The sequence below is a fragment of the Lissotriton vulgaris genome, chromosome 1_2, assembly GCF_964263255.1.
Source record: "Lissotriton vulgaris chromosome 1_2, aLisVul1.2, whole genome shotgun sequence".
Lineage (NCBI taxonomy): Eukaryota > Metazoa > Chordata > Amphibia > Caudata > Salamandridae > Lissotriton > Lissotriton vulgaris.
This window is the reverse complement of record NC_141686.1, coordinates 101314320-101329811: the sequence shown is the minus strand read 5'-3', so window position 1 is coordinate 101329811 and position 15492 is coordinate 101314320. Positions and strand designations below refer to the sequence as shown.

Sequence of the window (15492 nt, the reverse complement as noted above, 5' to 3'; positions counted from 1 at the left end):
TCAATAAACGGTTTCTTAGTATGCAGTAGCCCGCGACCACTTCTAACCCAAAAGCGTAATCTCATCCTTTTGCAGAATCAGGCAAGCTTTCACCTGCTCAAGCTGAACTGACATTGGTCTTCTTGGCCAGCAAGAGTTCCTCTCTTGAAGCTGTTGAGGCTAGAGAACAGAATGACGCGTATTCATTCTTTATAATACCTCTTCTAGCCCTCCCACTCCATACCACTTTATAACTTCCAATGTTTCAGATGTCTTCCATCAATGTGACCCTTGCTGCTTTTCTCAACATTGGCTGGCTCGGCATAACAAGAAGGGATGGATGTCTACAGGAGAGCCTGAATTGTGCCTGTAAGGTTCTACAGGGAGTCACTGGCAGATAATGAGAAACTCAGCCCTAAGTTGGCTCTTCTCTCTCACTTTCTTTCTCCTCTCTCCCTCTACCTATCTCTCACTCTCTAAATACTAGTATCTATATTGTATTCACATCCTCTTCACAAACTTTCTGACCCTACTTCCTCTCTCCCTTAAATCAGTTCAACCCTCTTCTTTTCCTTTAGGAAACTCCACATCTTTTTTAAAGGCCCTTCCCATATTCACACTGCTTCTTGATAAGACATTATTTTCCTTTCTTTGAAGGATAGTTAAATAGATTTTCTTGAAATACGGTTGGCATACCATCAATTCATTACACCGTACTTTATCAATATCCTTACTTAAGCAATGCATTTCATCATTAGGACACGTGCTGTATTTGCCGGGCATGGTGGCGTGTGCCTGTTGTCCTAGCTACTTGGGAGGCTGAGGCTTGTGGATTGCTTGAGCTCAGGGGTTCTGGGCTGCACTCAGCTGTGCTGATCAGGTGTCCATGCTACGTTGGGTATCAATATGGTGTTCTAGAGGGAGCTCTAGAATTTCAGGTTGTGTAATGAGTGGTGCACTGACCCAGGCTGGAAACAGAGCAGGCCAAAGCTTCCATGCCCATCAGTAGCAGGACAGTACCTGAGAGCAGTAGGTGTAACACAGCTGGAGCAAAATAGTGAGACCTAGCCTCTCTTTTTTTTACTCAAATGTGAACGTTTTGATTTTTACAAGATGGTAATGAATTATTTTTCCAAAACCAAATCTTTGTTTTTCTTTTGATATTTTTGCAGGAAGTACAATGAACATTTGAACTGGGCCGGGCATTCTAGCATAGCAGACAATTCTCCAGGATTGCGACATATTGCAACAACAAGCTAGCAGGTGGAGAGGACGGAAAACTCTGTGCAGCCTAGAATAGATGGCTGTGTGATTTTCTGCAAGGATGACTGAAATGCATTCTTCATTTTAGAGCACCTGTAGGATTAAATTGATCTGTCAAGTACAAAAGTATCCTTAGAAGAGCAACTTTGAAATGCATTTGCTGGGTCTTCTGCTGCATTCCTACGTCCAGCTCTAATTCATTTTTTGATTAGCCCTCATTCAATTCCATATATGAATGAGAAGGAGAAATAAGAGGGCCCTTCGCTCTTTGAGAGAAACATGAAAAGACTGAGAACTGTGCAACTCCCAAACATTGGAGCCTTCGGCCTTACTCCAGCCAACTCTTGCGGTTTAATACTTTTAAATCTTGATGTTGTTTAACAATACCAGCAGAAGGGATCAGGTTGACAGGCGCTGCAGTTCTCCAGTATGGGGCTGTCCAGATCATTACTCAATCTACCTTGCATTGGCACAGTACAAAATACGTCACGAAGTCTCCTATGAAAAGGTATACAAATCTGTTTGAATCACTTTTGTTAGTCAGGGGGACCCATTCGCTGGAAGGGGCAGGGAGGACAAAAATAGCTCATTGGTATAGAACACTGAATTAGCAGCTGATTTTGAGGTGGGAGAAGATCGAGTAATCCAACCAAACCTCAATAAACGATTTCTTAGTATGCAGTAGCCCGCAACCACTTCTAACCCAAAAGCGTAATCTCATCCTTTTTCAGAATCAGGCAAGCTTTCACCTGCTCAAGCTGAACTGACATTGGTCTTCTTGGCCAGCAAGAGTTCCTCTCTTGAAGCTGTTGAGGCTAGAGAACAGAATGATGCGTATTGATTCTTTATAATAACTCTTCTAGCCCTCCCACTCCATAACACTTTATAACTTCCAATGTTGCAGATGTCTTCCATCATTGTGACCCTTGCTACTTTTCCCAACATTGGCTGGCTCGGCATAACAAGAAGGGATGGATGGCTACAGAAGAGCCTGAATTGTGCCTGTAAGGTTCTACAGGGAGTCACTGGCAGATAATGAGAAACTCAGCCCTAAGTTGGCTCTTCTCTCTCACTTTCTTTCTCCTCTCTCCCTCTACCTATCTCTCACTCTCTAAATACTAGTATCTATATTGTATTCACATCCCCTTCACAAACTTTCTGGCCCTACTTCCTCTCTCCCTTAAATCAGTTCAACCCTCTTCTTTTCCTTTAGGAAACTCCACATCTTTTTTAAAGGCCCTTCCCATATTCACACTGCTTCTTGATAAGACATTATTTTCCTTTCTTTGAAGGATAGTGAAATAGATTTTCTTGAAATATGGGTGGCATACCATCAATTCATTACACCGTACTTTATCATTATCCTTACTTAAGCAATGCATTTCATCATTAGGACATGTGCTGTGTTTTCCGGGCATGGTGGCGTGTGCCTGTTGTCCTAGCTACTTGGGAGGCTGAGGCATGTGGATTGCTTCAGCTCAGGGGTTCTGGGCTGCACTCAGCTGTGGTGATCAGGTGTCCATGCTACGTTGGGTATCAATATGGTGTTCTAGAGGGAGCTCTAGAATTTCAGGTTGTGTAATGAGAGGTGCACCGACCCAGGCTGGAAACAGAGCAGGCCAAAGCTTCCATGCCCATCGGTAGCAGGACAGCACCTGAGAGCAGTAGGTGTAACACAGCTTGAGCAAAATAGTGAGACCTAGCCTCTCTTTTTTTGACTCAAATGTGAACGTTTTGATTTTTACAAGATGGTAATGAATTATTTTTCCAAAACCAAATCTTTGTTTTTCTTTTGATATTTTTGCAGGAAGTACAATGAACATTTGAACTGGGCCGGGCATTCTAGCATAGCAGACAATTCTCCAGAATTGCAACATATTGCAACAACAAGCTAGCAGGAGGAGAGGACTGAAAACTCTGTGCAGCCTAGAATAGATGGCTGTGTGATTTTCTGCAAGGATGACTGAAATGCATTCTTCATTTTAGAGCACCTGTAGGATTAAATTGATCTGTCAAGTACAAAAGTATCCTTAGAAGAGCAACTTTGAAATGCGTTTGCTGGGTCTTCTGCTGCATTCCTACGTCCAGCTCTAATTCATTTTTTGATTAGCCCTCATTCAATTCCATATATGAATGAGAAGGAGAAATAAGAGGGCCCTTCGCTCTTTGAGAGAAACATGAAAAGACTGAAAACTGTGTAACTCCCAAACATTGGAGCCTTCGGCCTTACTCCAGCCAACTCTTGCGGTTTAATACTTTTAAATCTTGATGTTGTTTAACAATACCAGCAGAAGGGATCAGGTTGACAGGCGCTGCAGTTCTCCAGTATGGGGCTGTCCAGATCATTACTCAATCTACCTTGCATTGGCACAGTATAAAATACGTCATGAATTCTCCTATGAAAAGGTATACAAATCTGTTTGAATCACTTTTGTTAGTCAGGGGGACCCATTCGCTGGAAGGGGCAGGGAGGACAAAAATAGCTCATTGGTATAGAACACTGAATTAGCAGCTGATTTTGAGGTGGGAGAAGATCGAGTAATCCAACCGGACCTCAATAAACGGTTTCTTAGTATGCAGTAGCCCGCGACCACTTCTAACCCAAAAGCGTAATCTCATCCTTTTGCAGAATCAGGCAAGCTTTCACCTGCTCAAGCTGAACTGACATTGGTCTTCTTGGCCAGCAAGAATTCCTCTCTTGAAGCTGTTGAGGCTAGAGAACAGAATGATGCGTATTCATTCTTTATAATAACTCTTCTAGCCCTCCCACTCCATAACACTTTATAACTTCCAATGTTGCAGATGTCTTCCATCATTGTGACCCTTGCTACTTTTCCCAACATTGGCTGGCTCGGCATAACAAGAAGGGATGGATGGCTACAGAAGAGCCTGAATTGTGCCTGTAAGGTTCTACAGGGAGTCACTGGCAGATAATGAGAAACTCAGCCCTAAGTTGGCTCTTCTCTCTCACTTTCTTTCTCCTCTCTCCCTCTCCCTATCTCTCACTCTCTAAATACTGGTATCTATATTGTATTCACATCCCCTTCACAAACTTTCTGACCCTACTTCCTCTTTCCCTTAAATCAGTTCAACCCTCTTCTTTTCCTTTATGAAACTCCACATCTTTTTTAAAGGCCCTTCCCATATTCACACTGCTTCTTGATAAGACATTATTTTCCTTTCTTTGAAGGATAGTGAAATAGATTTTCTTGAAATACGGTTGGCATACCATCAATTCATTACACCGTACTTTATCAATATCCTTACTTAAGCAATGCATTTCATCATTAGGACACGTGCTGTATTTGCCGGGCATGGTGGCGTGTGCCTGTTGTCCTAGCTACTTGGGAGGCTGAGGCTTGTGGATTGCTTGAGCTCAGGGGTTCTGGGCTGCACTCAGCTGTGCTGATCAGGTGTCCATGCTATGTTGGGTATCAATATGGTGTTCTAGAGGGAGCTCTAGAATTTCGGGTTGTGTAATGAGTGGTGCACTGACCCAGGCTGGAAACAGAGCAGGCCAAAGCTTCCATGCCCATCGGTAGCAGGACAGCAGCTGAGAGCAGTAGGTGTAACACAGCCTGAGCAAAATAGTGAGACCTAGCCTCTCTTTTTTTGACTCAAATGTGAACGTTTTGATTTTTACAAGATGGTAATGAATTATTTTTCCAAAACCAAATCTTTGTTTTTCTTTTGATATTTTTGCAGGAAGTACAATGAACATTTGAACTGGGCCGGGCATTCTAGCATAGCAGACAATTCTCCAGAATTGCAACATATTGCAACAACAAGCTAGCAGGTGGAGAGGACGGAAAACTCTGTGCAGCCTAGAATAGATGGCTGTGTGATTTTCTGCAAGGATGACTAAAATGGATTCTTCATTTTAGAGCACCTGTAGGATTAAATTGATCTGTCAAGTACAAAAGTATCCTTAGAAGAGCAACTTTGAAATGCGTTTGCTGGGTCTTCTGCTGCATTCCTACGTCCAGCTCGAATTCATTTTTTGATTAGCCCTCATTCAATTCCATATATGAATGAGAAGGAGAAATAAGAGGGCCCTTCGCTCTTTGAGAGAAACATGAAAAGACTGAAAACTGTGTAACTCCCAAACATTGGAGCCTTCGGCCTTACTCCAGCCAACTCTTGCGGTTTAATACTTTTAAATCTTGATGTTGTTTAACAATCCCAGCAGAAGGGATCAGGTTGACAGGCGCTGCAGTTCTCCAGTATGGGGCTGTCCAGATCATTACTCAATCTACCTTGCATTGGCACAGTATAAAATACGTCATGAATTCTCCTATGAAAAGGTATACAAATCTGTTTGAATCACTTTTGTTAGTCAGGGGGACCCATTCGCTGGAAGGGGCAGGGAGGACAAAAATAGCTCATTGGTATAGAACACTGAATTAGCAGCTGATTTTGAGGTGGGAGAAGATCGAGTAATCCAACTGGACCTCAATAAACGGTTTCTTAGTATGCAGTAGCCCGCGACCACTTCTAACCCAAAAGCGTAATCTCATCCTTTTGCAGAATCAGGCAAGCTTTCACCTGCTCAATCTGAACTGACATTGGTCTTCTTGGCTAGCAAGAATTCCTCTCTTGAAGCTGTTGAGGCTAGAGAACAGAATGATGCGTATTCAATCTTTATAATAACTCTTCTAGCCCTCCCAATCCATACCACTTTATAACTTCCAATGTTGCAAATGTCTTCCATCATTGTGACCCTTGCTACTTTTCTCAACATTGGCTGGCTCGGCATAACAAGAAGGGATGGATGGCTACAGGAGAGCCTGAATTGTGCCTGTAAGGTTCTACAGGGAGTCACTGGCAGATAATGAGAAACTCAGCCCTAAGTTGGCTCTTCTCTCTCACTTTCTTTCTCCTCTCTCCCTCTACCTATCTCTCACTCTCTAAATACTAGTATCTATATTGTATTCACATCCCCTTCACAACCTTTCTGACCCTACTTCCTCTCTCCCTTAAATCAGTTCAACCCTCTTCTTTTCCTTTAGGAAACTCCACATCTTTTTTAAAGGCCCTTCCCATATTCACACTGCTTCTTGATAAGACATTATTTTCCTTTCTTTGAAGGATAGTGAAATAGATTTTCTTGAAATACGGTTGGCATACCATCAATTCATTACACCGTACTTTATCATTATCCTTACTTAAGCAATGCATTTCATCATTAGGACATGTGCTGTGTTTGCCGGGCATGGTGGCGTGTGCCTGTTGTCCTGGCTACTTAGGAGGTTGAGGCTTGTGGATTGCTTGAGCTCAGGGGTTCTGGGCTGCACTCAGCTGTGTTGATCAGGTGTCCATGCTACGTTGGAAATCAATATGGTGTTCTACAGGGAGCTCTAGAATTTCAGGTTGTGTAATGAGAGGTGCACCGACCCAGGCTGGAAACAGAGCAGGCCAAAGCTTCCATGCCCATCGGTAGCAGGACAGCACCTGAGAGCAGTAGGTGTAACACAGCTTGAGCAAAATAGTGAGACCTAGCCTCTCTTTTTTTGACTCAAATGTGAACGTTTTGACTTTTACAAGATGGTAATGAATTATTTTTCCAAAACCAAATCTTTTTTTTTTTTCTTTTGATATTTTTGCAGGAAGTACAATGAACATTTGAACTGGTCCGGGCATTCTAGCATAGCAGACAATTCTCCAGAATAGCAACATATTGCAACAACAAGCTAGCAGGAGGAGAGGACTGAAAACTCTGTGCAGCCTAGAATAGATGGCTGTGTGATTTTCTGCAAGGATGACTGAAATGCATTCTTCATTTTAGAGCACCTGTAGGATTAAATTGATCTGTCAAGTACAAAAGTATCCTTAGAAGAGCAACTTTGAAATGCGTTTGCTGGGTCTTCTGCTGCATTCCTACGTCCAGCTCTAATTAATTTTTTGATTAGCCCTCATTCAATTCCATATATGAATGAGAAGGAGAAATAAGAGGGCCCTTCGCTCTTTGAGAGAAACATGAAAAGACTGAAAACTGTGTAACTCCCAAACATTGGAGCCTTCGGCCTTACTCCAGCCAACTCTTGCGGTTTAATACTTTTAAATCTTGATGTTGTTTAACAATCCCAGCAGAAGGGATCAGGTTGACAGGCGCTGCAGTTCTCCAGTATGGGGCTGTCCAGATCATTACTCAATCTACCTTGCACTGGCACAGTATAAAATACGTCATGAAGTCTCCTATGAAAAGGTATACAAATCTGTTTGAATCACTTTTGTTAGTCAGGGGGACCCATTCGCTGGAAGGGGCAGGGAGGACAACAATAGCTCATTGGTATAGAACACTGAATTAGCAGCTGATTTTGAGGTGGGAGAAGATCGAGTAATCCAACTGGACCTCAATAAACGGTTTCTTAGTATGCAGTAGCCCGCGACCACTTCTAACCCAAAAGCGTAATCTCATCCTTTTGCAGAATCAGGCAAGCTTTCAGCTGCTCAAGCTGAACTGACATTGGTCTTCTTGGCCAGCAAGAATTCCTCTCTTGAAGCTGTTGAGGCTAGAGAACAGAATGATGCGTATTCATTCTTTATAATAACTCTTCTAGCCCTCCCACTCCATACCACTTTATAACTTCCAATGTTGCAGATGTCTTCCATCATTGTGACCCTTGCTACTTTTCTCAACATTGGCTGGCTCGGCATAACAAGAAGGGATGGATGGCTACAGGAGAGCCTGAATTGTGCCTGTAAGGTTCTACAGGGAGTCACTGGCAGATAATGAGAAACTCAGCCCTAAGTTGGCTCTTCTCTCTCACTTTCTTTCTCCTCTCTCCCTCTACCTATCTCTCACTCTCTAAATACTAGTATCTATATTGTATTCACATCCCCTTCACAAACTTTCTGACCCTACTTCCTCTCTCCCTTAAATCAGTTCAACCCTCTTCTTTTCCTTTAGGAAACTCCACATCTTTTTTAAAGGCCCTCACACATCAAAACTGCTCCTACTCTCATCTGTTTTCGTAGGGCATTGAAGACTTGGCTCTTCAACCAATAGGTTTGTGCTTACCACTGTATCTTAAAGTATCATACTGCGCCTAGACACCCTTGGGTAGTAGCTGCGCATTAAAAATTCCATAAATAAATAAATAAATAAATAAAATTCACACTGCTTCTTGATAAGACATTATTTTCCTTTCTTTGAAGGATAGTGAAATAGATTTTCTTGAAATACGGTTGGCATACCATCAATTCATTACACTGTACTTTATCATTATCCTTACTTAAGCAATGCATTTCATCATTAGGACATGTGCTGTGTTTGCCGGGCATGGTGGCGTGTGCCTGTTGTCCTAGCTACTTGGGAGGCTGAGGCTTGAGGATTGCTTGTGCTCAGGGGTTCTGGGCTGCCCTCAGCTGTGCTGATCAGGTGTCCATGCTACGTTGGGTATCAATATGGTGTTCTAGAGGGAGCTCTAGAATTTCAGGTTGTGTAATGAGTGGTGCACCGACCCAGGCTGGAAACAGAGCAGGCCAAAGCTTCCATGCCCATCGGTAGCAGGACAGCACCTGAGAGCAGTAGGTGTAACACAGCTTGAGCAACACAATGAGACCTAGCCTCTCTTTTTTTGACTCAAATGTGAACGTTTTGATTTTTACAAGATGGTAATGAATTATTTTTCCAAAACCAAATCTTTGTTTTTCTTTTGATATTTTTGCAGGAAGTACAATGAACATTTGAACTGGGCCGGGCATTCTAGCATAGCAGACAATTCTCCAGAATTGCAACATATTGCAACAACAAGCTAGCAGGTGGAGAGGACGGAAAACTCTGTGCAGCCTAGAATAGATGGCTGTGTGATTTTCTGCAAGAATGACTGAAATGCATTCTTCATTTTAGAGCACCTGTAGGATTAAATTGATCTGTCAAGTACAAAAGTATCCTTAGAAGATCAACTTTGAAATGCATTTGCTGGGTCTTCTGCTGCATTCCTACGTCCAGCTCTAATTCATTTTTTGATTAGCCCTCATTCAATTCCATATATGAATGAGAAGGAGAAATAAGAGGGCCCTTCGCTCTTTGAGAGAAACATGAAAAGACTGAGAACTGTGCAACTCCCAAACATTGGAGCCTTCGGCCTTACTCCAGCCAACTCTTGCGGTTTAATACTTTTAAATCTTGATGTTGTTTAACAATACCAGCAGAAGGGATCAGGTTGACAGGCGCTGCAGTTCTCCAGTATGGGGCTGTCCAGATCATTACTCAATCTACCTTGCATTGGCACAGTATAAAATGCATCACGAAGTCTCCTATGAAAAGGTATACAAATCTGTTTGAATCACTTTTGTTAGTCAGGGGGACCCATTCGCTGGAAGGGGCAGGGAGGACAAAAATAGCTCATTGGTATAGAACACTGAATTAGCAGCTGATTTTGAGGTGGGAGAAGATCGAGTAATCCAACCAAACCTCAATAAACGGTTTCTTAGTATGCAGTAGCCCGCAACCACTTCTAACCCAAAAGCGTAATCTCATCCTTTTGCAGAATCAGGCAAGCTTTCACCTGCTCAAGCTGAACTGACATTGGTCTTCTTGGCCAGCAAGAGTTCCTCTCTTGAAGCTGTTGAGGCTAGAGAACAGAATGACGCGAATTCATTCTTTATAATACCTCTTCTAGCCCTCCCACTCCATACCACTTTATAACTTCCAATGTTTCAGATGTCTTCCATCAATGTGACCCTTGCTGCTTTTCTCAACATTGGCTGGCTCGGCATAACAAGAAGGGATGGATGTCTACAGGAGAGCCTGAATTGTGCCTGTAAGGTTCTACAGGGAGTCACTGGCAGATAATGAGAAACTCAGCCCTAAGTTGGCTCTTCTCTCTCACTTTCTTTCTCCTCTCTCCCTCTACCTATCTCTCACTCTCTAAATACTAGTATCTATATTGTATTCACATCCTCTTCACAAACTTTCTGACCCTACTTCCTCTCTCCCTTAAATCAGTTCAACCCTCTTCTTTTCCTTTAGGAAACTCCACATCTTTTTTAAAGGCCCTTCCCATATTCACACTGCTTCTTGATAAGACATTATTTTCCTTTCTTTGAAGGATAGTTAAATAGATTTTCTTGAAATACGGTTGGCATACCATCAATTCATTACACCGTACTTTATCAATATCCTTACTTAAGAAATGCATTTCATCATTAGGACACGTGCTGTATTTGCCGGGCATGGTGGCGTGTGCCTGTTGTCCTAGCTACTTGGGAGGCTGAGGCTTGTGGATTGCTTGAGCTCAGGGGTTCTGGGCTGCACTCAGCTGTGCTGATCAGGTGTCCATGCTATGTTGCGTATCAATATGGTGTTCTAGAGGGAGCTCTAGAATTTCGGGTTGTGTAATGAGTGGTGCACTGACCCAGGCTGGAAACAGAGCAGGCCAAAGCTTCCATGCCCATCGGTAGCAGGACAGCACCTGAGAGCAGTAGGTGTAACACAGCCTGAGCAAAATAGTGAGACCTAGCCTCTCTTTTTTTGACTCAAATGTGAACGTTTTGATTTTTACAAGATGGTAATGAATTATTTTTCCAAAACCAAATCTTTGTTTTTCTTTTGATATTTTTGCAGGAAGTACAATGAACATTTGAACTGGGCCGGGCATTCTAGCATAGCAGGCAATTCTCCAGAATTGCGACATATTGCAACAACAAGCTAGCAGGTGGAGAGGACGGAAAACTCTGTGCAGCCTAGAATAGATGGCTGTGTGATTTTCTGCAAGGATGACTGAAATGCATTCTTCATTTTAGAGCACCTGTAGGATTAAATTGATCTGTCAAGTACAAAAGTATCCTTAGAAGAGCAACTTTGAAATGCGTTTGCTGGGTCTTCTGCTGCATTCCTACGTCCAGCTCTAATTCATTTTTTGATTAGCCCTCATTCAATTCCATATATGAATGAGAAGGAGAAATAAGAGGGCCCTTCGCTCTTTGAGAGAAACATGAAAAGACTGAAAACTGTGTAACTCCCAAACATTGGAGCCTTCGGCCTTACTCCAGCCAACTCTTGCGGTTTAATACTTTTAAATCTTGATGTTGTTTAACAATCCCAGCAGAAGGGATCAGGTTGACAGGCGCTGCAGTTCTCCAGTATGGGGCTGTCCAGATCATTACTCAATCTACCTTGCATTGGCACAGTATAAAATACGTCATGAAGTCTCCTATGAAAAGGTATACAAATCTGTTTGAATCACTTTTGTTAGTCAGGGGGACCCATTCGCTGGAAGGGGCAGGGAGGACAAAAATAGCTCATTAGTATAGAACACTGAATTAGCAGCTGATTTTGAGGTGGGAGAAGATCGAGTAATCCAACCAAACCTCAATAAACGGTTTCTTAGTATGCAGTAGCCCGCAACCACTTCTAACCCAAAAGCGTAATCTCATCCTTTTGCAGAATCAGGCAAGCTTTCACCTGCTCAAGCTGAACTGACATTGCTCTTCTTGGCCAGCAAGAGTTCCTCTCTTGAAGCTGTTGAGGCTAGAGAACAGAATGACGCGTATTCATTCTTTATAATACCTCTTCTAGCCCTCCCACTCCATACCACTTTATAACTTCCAATGTTTCAGATGTCTTCCATCAATGTGACCCTTGCTGCTTTTCTCAACATTGGCTGGCTCGGCATAACAAGAAGGGATGGATGTCTACAGGAGAGCCTGAATTGTGCCTGTAAGGTTCTACAGGGAGTCACTGGCAGATAATGAGAAACTCAGCCCTAAGTTGGCTCTTCTCTCTCACTTTCTTTCTCCTCTCTCCCTCTACCTATCTCTCACTCTCTAAATACTAGTATCTATATTGTATTCACATCCCCTTCACAAACTTTCTGACCCTACTTCCTCTCTCCCTTAAATCAGTTCAACCCTCTTCTTTTTCTTTAGGAAACTCCACATCTTTTTTAAAGGCCCTTCCCATATTCACACTGCTTCTTGATAAGACATTATTTTCCTTTCTTTGAAGGATAGTGAAATAGATTTTCTTGAAATACGGTTGGCATACCGTCAATTCATTACACTGTACTTTATCATTATCCTTACTTAAGCAATGCATTTCATCATTAGGACATGTGCTGTGTTTGCCGGGCATGGCGACATGTGCCTGTTGTCTTAGCTACTTGGGAGGCTGAGGCTTGTGGATTGCTTGAGCTCAGGGGTTCTGGGCTGCACTCAGCTGTGTTGATCAGGTGTCCATGCTATGTTGGGTATCAATATGGTGTTCTAGAGGGAGCTCTAGAATTTCAGGTTGTGTAATGAGAGGTGCACCGACCCAGGCTGGAAACAGAGCAGGCCAAAGCTTCCATGCCCATCGGTAGCAGGACAGCACCTGAGAGCAGTAGGTGTAACACAGCTTGAGCAAAATAGTGAGACCTAGCCTCTCTTTTTTTGACTCAGATGTGAACGTTTTGATTTTTACAAGATGGTAATGAATTATTTTTCCAAAACCAAATCTTTATTTTTCTTTTGATATTTTTGCAGGAAGTACAATGAACATTTGAACTGGGCTGGGCATTCTAGCATAGCAGACAATTCTCCAGAATTGCAACATATTGCAACAACAAGCTAGCAGGTGGAGAGGACTGAAAACTCTGTGCAGCCTAGAATAGATGGCTGTGTGATTTTCTGCAAGGATGACTGAAATGCATTCTTCATTTTAGAGCACCTGTAGGATTAAATTGATCTGTCAAGTACAAAAGTATCCTTAGAAGAGCAACTTTGAAATGCGTTTGCTGGGTCTTCTGCTGCATTCCTACGTCCAGCTCTAATTCATTTTTTGATTAGCCCTCATTCAATTCCATGTATGAATGAGAAGGAGAAATAAGAGGGCCCTTCGCTCTTTGAGAGAAACATGAAAAGACTGAAAACTGTGTAACTCCCAAACATTGGAGCCTTCGGCCTTACTCCAGCCAACTCTTGCGGTTTAATACTTTTAAATCTTGATGTTGTTTAACAATCCCAGCAGAAGGGATCAGGTTGACAGGCGCTGCAGTTCTCCAGTATGGGGCTGTCCAGATCATTACTCAATCTACCTTGTATTGGCACAGTATAAAATACGTCATGAAGTCTCCTATGAAAAGGTATACAAATCTGTTTGTATCACTTTTGTTAGTCAGGGGGACCCATTCGCTGGAAGGGGCAGGGAGGACAAAAATAGCTCATTGGTATAGAACACTGAATTAGCAGCTGATTTTGAGGTGGGAGAAGATCGAGTAATCCAACTGGACCTCAATAAACGGTTTCTTAGTATGCAGTAGCCCGCGACCACTTCTAACCCAAAAGCGTAATCTCATCCTTTTGCAGAATCAGGCAAGCTTTCAGCTGCTCAAGCTGAACTGACATTGGTCTTCTTGGCCAGCAAGAATTCCTCTCTTGAAGCTGTTGAGGCTAGAGAACAGAATGATGCGTATTCATTCTTTATAATAACTCTTCTAGCCCTCCCACTCCATACCACTTTATAACTTCCAATGTTGCAGATGTCTTCCATCATTGTGACCCTTGCTACTTTTCTCAACATTGGCTGGCTCGGCATAACAAGAAGGGATGGATGGCTACAGGAGAGCCTGAATTGTGCCTGTAAGGTTCTACAGGGAGTCACTGGCAGATAATGAGAAACTCAGCCCTAAGTTGGCTCTTCTCTCTCACTTTCTTTCTCCTCTCTCCCTCTACCTATCTCTCACTCTCTAAATACTAGTATCTATATTGTATTCACATCCCCTTCACAAACTTTCTGACCCTACTTCCTCTCTCCCTTAAATCAGTTCAACCCTCTTCTTTTCCTTTAGGAAACTCCACATCTTTTTTAAAGGCCCTCACACATCAAAACTGCTCCTACTCTCATCTGTTTTCGTAGGGCATTGAAGACTTGGCTCTTCAACCAATAGGTTTGTGCTTACCACTGTATCTTAAAGTATCATACTGCGCCTAGACACCCTTGGGTAGTAGCTGCGCATTAAAAATTCCATAAATAAATAAATAAATAAATAAAATTCACACTGCTTCTTGATAAGACATTATTTTCCTTTCTTTGAAGGATAGTGAAATAGATTTTCTTGAAATACGGTTGGCATACCATCAATTCATTACACCGTACTTTATCATTATCCTTACTTAAGCAATGCATTTCATCATTAGGACATGTGCTGTGTTTGCCGGGCATGGTGGCGTGTGCCTGTTGTCCTAGCTACTTGGGAGGCTGAGGCTTGAGGATTGCTTGTGCTCAGGGGTTCTGGGCTGCCCTCAGCTGTGCTGATCAGGTGTCCATGCTACGTTGGGTATCAATATGGTGTTCTAGAGGGAGCTCTAGAATTTCAGGTTGTGTAATGAGTGGTGCACCGACCCAGGCTGGAAACAGAGCAGGCCAAAGCTTCCATGCCCATCGGTAGCAGGACAGCACCTGAGAGCAGTAGGTGTAACACAGCTTGAGCAACACAATGAGACCTAGCCTCTCTTTTTTTGACTCAAATGTGAACGTTTTGATTTTTACAAGATGGTAATGAATTATTTTTCCAAAACCAAATCTTTGTTTTTCTTTTGATATTTTTGCAGGAAGTACAATGAACATTTGAACTGGGCCGGGCATTCTAGCATAGCAGACAATTCTCCAGAATTGCAACATATTGCAACAACAAGCTAGCAGGTGGAGAGGACGGAAAACTCTGTGCAGCCTAGAATAGATGGCTGTGTGATTTTCTGCAAGAATGACTGAAATGCATTCTTCATTTTAGAGCACCTGTAGGATTAAATTGATCTGTCAAGTACAAAAGTATCCTTAGAAGAGCAACTTTGAAATGCATTTGCTGGGTCTTCTGCTGCATTCCTACGTCCAGCTCTAATTCATTTTTTGATTAGCCCTCATTCAATTCCATATATGAATGAGAAGGAGAAATAAGAGGGCCCTTCGCTCTTTGAGAGAAACATGAAAAGACTGAGAACTGTGCAACTCCCAAACATTGGAGCCTTCGGCCTTACTCCAGCCAACTCTTGCGGTTTAATACTTTTAAATCTTGATGTTGTTTAACAATACCAGCAGAAGGGATCAGGTTGACAGGCGCTGCAGTTCTCCAGTATGGGGCTGTCCAGATCATTACTCAATCTACCTTGCATTGGCACAGTATAAAATACGTCACGAAGTCTCCTATGAAAAGGTATACAAATCTGTTTGAATCACTTTTGTTAGTCAGGGGGACCCATTCGCTGGAAGGGGCAGGGAGGACAAAAATAGCTCATTGGTATAGAACACTGAATTAGCAGCTGATTTTG

The 15492-nt window shown here is 42.6% G+C and overlaps 8 non-coding genes across 8 annotated transcripts; all 8 read left to right on the top strand.

The window, feature by feature from the left end:
• The first annotated feature begins 753 nt into the window (after nucleotides 1-753).
• Nucleotides 754-1053, top strand: LOC147734528 (signal recognition particle RNA). The gene has a single exon (XR_015307670.1).
• Nucleotides 1054-2651: 1598 nt separating this feature from the next.
• Nucleotides 2652-2951, top strand: LOC147734527 (signal recognition particle RNA). Its single transcript, XR_015307693.1, has one exon.
• Nucleotides 2952-4549: 1598 nt separating this feature from the next.
• On the top strand, nucleotides 4550-4849 carry LOC147734526 (signal recognition particle RNA). The gene has a single exon (XR_015308193.1).
• A 1598-nt stretch (nucleotides 4850-6447) lies between these two features.
• LOC147734525 (signal recognition particle RNA) lies at nucleotides 6448-6747 on the top strand. Its single transcript, XR_015307725.1, has one exon.
• Nucleotides 6748-8517: 1770 nt separating this feature from the next.
• Nucleotides 8518-8817, top strand: LOC147734524 (signal recognition particle RNA). The gene has a single exon (XR_015308134.1).
• A 1598-nt stretch (nucleotides 8818-10415) lies between these two features.
• LOC147734523 (signal recognition particle RNA) lies at nucleotides 10416-10715 on the top strand. The gene has a single exon (XR_015308128.1).
• A 1598-nt stretch (nucleotides 10716-12313) lies between these two features.
• LOC147734522 (signal recognition particle RNA) lies at nucleotides 12314-12613 on the top strand. Its single transcript, XR_015308284.1, has one exon.
• A 1767-nt stretch (nucleotides 12614-14380) lies between these two features.
• Nucleotides 14381-14680, top strand: LOC147734521 (signal recognition particle RNA). Its single transcript, XR_015308132.1, has one exon.
• The last annotated feature ends 812 nt before the right edge of the window (nucleotides 14681-15492 follow it).